Genomic DNA, 6,000 nt, shown 5'->3' on the forward strand with positions numbered 1-6,000 from the left:
TCAGACCGACTTAGTCTTGTGATTTTCACTTAAACAATGCATGAGAACTGATTTAATTCATGTCCTAATAGTAGGTATTGTATTGCAATATCCTGAAATACTGAATATGCTTGTGACTGTTATATTGACAACCACTGGATGTCACTATTGCTAGGCATACAAAGATGTTTAAAGCATCTCTGAAGTCATTTCTGTTTACTTTCTTTACCCTTTATCTTGAGACCCTTTTACAAAACTAAATATTTTCCTTTGGCTTCTTCCCCTTGTTTAGGCAAATATATGGAAAATTCACAAAGCAATCTAGCTGCTAATTATAGCCCTCGTCAAAGGGCAACTGTCAATAGCATTCTAAGCCATTTTGGGCTGTGATCCTGTCAGATGTCATAAACTAGGTAATAAGGCCCGGATGGGAAACCACAAGGGAAAATCCGACGTCTGTAAGAAGTCATGGTGGTAGTTTCAGCATGTGATATGCCTCTCTGCTTCTTAGAGTGTGATATTTGAGGGCATTTTGTTGCTAGACAAACTGGGAACTTAAAGGATTTTACTATTTGGGGGGGAGGAAGGGTCAGATTATCCATTTCACTTTTTTTTCCAAAAGAGCAGATGAGTTAACTTCGGTGTCCCGAACAAATTTGACCTGGGATACTAGGTTTCAGCCCACCTAAGTGTACCCTGTAGTTTTAACTGGGTGAGTATTCTTCACTTCCGGTCTGAAACTGCCGTATGGAGGGTTTGGGTGTGCGTGCGCGCTGTTAAACAGCTGCTGTGCTGTGCCACGGGTGGGTGAAGTGATTTCTGTCTGTAGGGGCTGACCAATGGCCTTTTGTCAACTTCCATGGAAGTCTGTGGGGCTACTTTTGAGTTAAGTTTCAGAGTAGCGGCCGTGTTAGTCTGTATTCGCAAAAAGAAAAGGAGTACTTGTGGCACCTTAGAGACTAACCAATTTATCTGAGCATGAGCTTTCGTGAGCTACAGCTCACTTCATGCGATGCATTCAGTGAGTGCATCCGATGAAGTGAGCTGTAGCTCACGAAAGCTTATGCTCAAATTTGTTAGTCTCTAAGGTGGCACAAGTACTCCTTTTTTCTTTTTTTGAGTTAAGGTTTCTCGTTTGGACACGAAGGCCCCATTCCTCCAAACCCTTAGGCACTGGTGTAACTTCAACCATTTAGGTTGTCCGGTTGACTTCAACAGAACTACTCAAATGCTTAAAGTTACACACCTGCTTTAATGTTTTCAAGATCAAGTTAGTTTCTAAATCTAATTAAGTGATTTTTTTTTGGATCCTGCATAAAAGGTGCTACGTAAATGTAAGTTTTATCACTGATGTAAGAACAGCTGGAAATAGTGTTTGATAAACTGCTGCAGAAGCAGAACAACCTTTTGTATAAACAAGAACAGTTATATGGGAATTGGAAAGTACTGAACGTTGGAAAACAAAAGCAAAAAGGATTACGCCAGGGCTTAAAAATGATGTGCCTTAAAACAATAGGTCATGGAGAGAACAATTTTAACCCTCATATTGATGACTTCTGAATTCAGATGTGATCTTGAAGTTCCAAGTAAAGATTTATAATTCCAATTAGCACCTTATGGATATGAGATGTTTGAAATAAGTGCATTAGGAAAGAAGCTCCCAGGTTTGGATAGCTCTTTCACTAGCAAATTTGAATAACACTAACATTTGGAGTGATTAGCAAATGAAGTAGTGACAGTATAATACTGAGAAATTGAGACACTATAGCCAAATCTTTCAAAGGTTGCTGGTGAGAGATGTCTCAAGTTATGGGTGTTCAGCTTGGGGCTCCAAGAGCCTAATTTTTAGAGGTGCTAAGCTTGTATGACTCCAGTTAGTCTTGGGAATTGTGCATGCTCCACTCATATGAAAATCAGCAGCTTGATGTTTTAAGTTGGTCAAAAAATAAGGCACCCAATTGACAACTGTTTCTGAAAAAACATCTGAACTGTATTTCCAACAAGGGTTGTCACAAATGCCTCTGTCTAGCTGTTTCAATGCAAACGTAAATCAGAGATTAACTGCATTATTTAACTGAAAACTAACTAGTTTTCTGTTAAATAATGTCTTTACAAGCTTATATGTTTCTTCCTTGAATAGCTAGGCTGATCAATAGGTGCTGTGATTTTAAGATTGCTCGACAAATTCTGAAGTTAGTCTTGGTGTGCATCTGTATTATTGGAGAAATCATTGAGATGGCAACATGGCATCCTTTTGTTCTCAAATGGTTCCATTTTTGCTTAAAGAATATAGCCTCTAACAATGACTTCTTCTGCCAAATGATTTATCTGACAGACTAATAGGTCTATTAAAAAAAAAATCCATGTGAACAGCAGTCATCTATGTGCCCCAGGATGCTCGATGGAAGCTTACAATCTACAATAAAAACTGCAAATTAAGATATGTTCTAAAAAGGTAACTGCTTTTATTTTTTTTTTAAAGTGAAATACTTTCCCAGTTTCTTTTCAGGTTGCTAAATGTTTGGGAGGTTTCCCTGCAGTTTGCCAGAAGGCTTGTGGCATCCAAAGTGAATACTTTTATGGTGGTACATAAGAACTACTAGTAGTTTTATAAACACTAAAGACAGTCCCTATCCCAATGAATGTATAACCTAGCTCCGGTGCAATAGAAATGCCGATACAGTAGATGCCCATGTAAATCATCATTGAGAGATTAGCTAAGTTTTATTGAGGGGATTTGCACTCTTTTCACTTGATGTGATCATATTTGCCTCAGGGTCACAGATAATATTGTCCTAGTGGGGGGGAAAAGATCTCTGTTTTGTATTTACCACTGTTTGATGAAAGGATCCTATTTATTTTGAACAAGGAATAAAATTCAGTTCTCAACCAGTTTCTTAGAGTTTCTGCTCCTTAATGTAACTCTTGCTGCACTTGCTGCTACGTTTAAAACAAAAGTGAATGGCATGTGCTGCTAGTATTTGTCATAAGATCTTTTCAATGTTTTAAATTTTAAATTTAAAGAATTGCTCCTTTTTAAAATGCCAAACATGGTGTATCCTTAGCGCTTTCCTCCATTCCGATCTGCTTGCTTGCTTGCTCGCTCGCTCGCTCACTCAGAACTATACTATTCCCTTGCTCCTGAGGTTCACTTTTGCTATCTTTATTTACAAAGCTTTCAAATATCTTGGATTTGACAGCTCATCCCACTCTGAGAGAATGACCTACCAAAAGGAAATAATAGTGAAATAAAACCTTTCCAACCCTCAAACTACTCCATCCCCAAATCCAAGGGCAGGAGGAACTGTGGAGGGGAAATGAGTTTTGCAACACAGAGAATCTGAAGGACCAAGTCGGGAGTGACTTCCAAAGCTGGGGATTCCATGAGAACGATGTGCCAGTAGCTTTCTTGCCTTTTAAATGAAGGGGAGCTCCAGTGTGAGCACCTCCGATAATCTCATCTGCTCCAGTGTTGCCTATGGATAGAGTAGGTCACTTCAAGTACCCAGTCTCAAACCGTTTAGAGCTTCATAGGTTAAAACCAGCACCTTGAATTCTGCATGTCCTGGCTGCCAATGTGAATACCAGAGTGATGGTATAATGTGATCCTGGTGTGAAACTGCTTAATAGATGAGCATCTGTATGCTGCGTTTAGTTTCTAAATGATTGCAATGAGGGTATCCCCATGTCAAGTGCATTCCTGTAATCAAATGTTGAGGTGACGAGACAGGCATGAAGAATTGTGGCACTCAAAGTAACACTTCTTCCCAGATTTTTTTTTTCCAATTCTAGTCATCCAGAAGGAACCCAGGAACTAATGCACCTCAGTTGTGCACTTGTTTCACAAATAAGTCATGTTCATTCCATTGGAGTGCCGGAATAACTTTTACCAGCTCTTTTGACTGTTTTCCCTCAGTCCATCAACCTTGTCTGTTTTATCTAGGTTAAGTCACAGCCAGGTTGAATATCATCCAAGCCCACAACTCATATAGACCACGTGACATTTGGGTAAATTTTCCTTTCTGCAGAATGAAAATGCATTGCTGTTAATATTCCAGCTGCTATAATGAGAAACCAACCAATGGCAAAGCCAGGTCACTGGGTTGTTACAACTGTGGACATGTTTCATTAACTGTCGCCTTCATCTTGCTGCTGTGATCATGTTACTGACACATATGACGGCCTCAGACAACTTGTCTGCTTTCAAGAACTCAGCAAAAGGAAAGGATGTGAGAGTTTTGACTCTCCTTACCTCCCCGGAGGAATTACTGAAGTATAGGGGGGAGGGCGGTGGCTTGCCTACCTGGAACTCTTAAATTTTAATAGTCTGATGCCCTTGTCAGGAGCTGAAAAACTCTCTTCTCTAGTGGGGCTGCCATTAAATTCTCTGAAGTTTTTCTTAATCTTTTTGTTTGCAAACCTTAACATTATCTCTCCCTAAGTTGTGCAAGTCTTTGCTCTGGTCGGTTCCTTGGATGATGACAGTGATGCCCTGGTAAAGCATAAGAATACTGAGCTGATCAGAGCACGCAGTGGAAATGTCTCACTGTACCATCGTATTAAAAATCCAAGAATAACATCTAGACTGTTGTGAGAATAGTCTCTGATCAAGCAATAGACTGTGTTATGGTACAGTTCCCTATAGTACACTTGTATTCAGATTTTAATACTGCAGTCCCAGAAAGTCTTGAGTAGATGGGGACTCATAGGCATAAACTGGATTCTTGGACAGGGTCAGGGGGATGGAATATTCAGTTTCTGAAGGTTTTAGAAGAAGAAAATACTCCAGAAATAAAATACCATCCCTGGCTTTCTCTTCTCCAATAATTTTAAGCACTTAGAGATCTATGCTGTAATCAGTATTAACTACAGTCACATGCCCTCCATTATCGTAAACACAAGTTTTATTTGGTTGCGGTGGGAGCAGACATGATGTGGGGATTCCTCTTTTGCCCTGGATAGACTCCCTTTGCCTCTTAAAGTACAATAAAATGATGGATGATGTCACAGGGCAGGGCTTCTTCCAAGCATACAGTGCCAGGCCCAGTCTCCTTTAGGAAGGTTTATTATCCAAACAGCAGTGAATAAAACACACAGTGCCTTAGCTCACCCTTTGTCCTAGGGTTTCACAGCCTCCCCTCCTAGGGGTGTCTGGTGATTCTGCTTCTTGCAGCTTCTCCATTTCAGTCAGCACTGCTCCCTTTCTGGAACACCAGCCCCAGGACTGCTTTCCTAGGTACCTTGCTCCAGGCACCCACCCCAGGAATTATCTCCACTCCCCAGGCAAGGCCTGTCCTAGTAACTCCTCCTTCTTGCCTTATGACAGACCTTTATAGCCCCATGTGCAACCCTGCCTCTTTTAATTAGCACCACTGGACCCTCCTGCTCTGACAGAAGGGAACTGGGTCTGGTCTACCCACAGGGACTAGCTATCCTTTGACAGATATGATTTTAGGATCACTGGTGTTGCAGACAAAAGTCTAACATTAGATCACTGAGTTATTCCCTTGCTCTGCCATGATGGTATTCAGATGAAGGCTACATCATATCAGTGTGGTGGTATCTGTGATCTTAACCAAAGGGCAAGGAGCGAAGTTTACAAATATCTGTATTATGCAAACTTCCTCTCCATTCTTTTTCTGTCCTGTTTGCCCCCTTGTTTCATTGTCTGTCTGTCTTTCTTTCCCACATTACATGCTCTTCTCCCTTGTTTACCTTTGGACTTCGTTGCTTCTTCCTTGAGCGTCCAACTTCTTTCTTTGGCTTTTTCTCACTTTGCCTCCTCTCCGTCCACTTCTCCAATATGGCTGCTGCTGAGGATGTTGAGATATCCCTTCTGCATCTAAATACCAGCACTTTCAACCTGAGGGCAAGCCTACACTACAAAATTAAGTCAACCTAAGTTACATCGACGTTCAGACACTGCAGAAATTAAATCACTTTTACATGGCTACACTACTCTCCTTGTGTTGGAGCACTTGCACTGATTTAACTATCAGTGTGGGGCATTGTGGGATGCCT

The sequence above is a fragment of the Caretta caretta genome, chromosome 6 (genome assembly GCF_965140235.1).
Source record: "Caretta caretta isolate rCarCar2 chromosome 6, rCarCar1.hap1, whole genome shotgun sequence".
In the NCBI taxonomy this organism is placed as follows: domain Eukaryota; kingdom Metazoa; phylum Chordata; order Testudines; family Cheloniidae; genus Caretta; species Caretta caretta.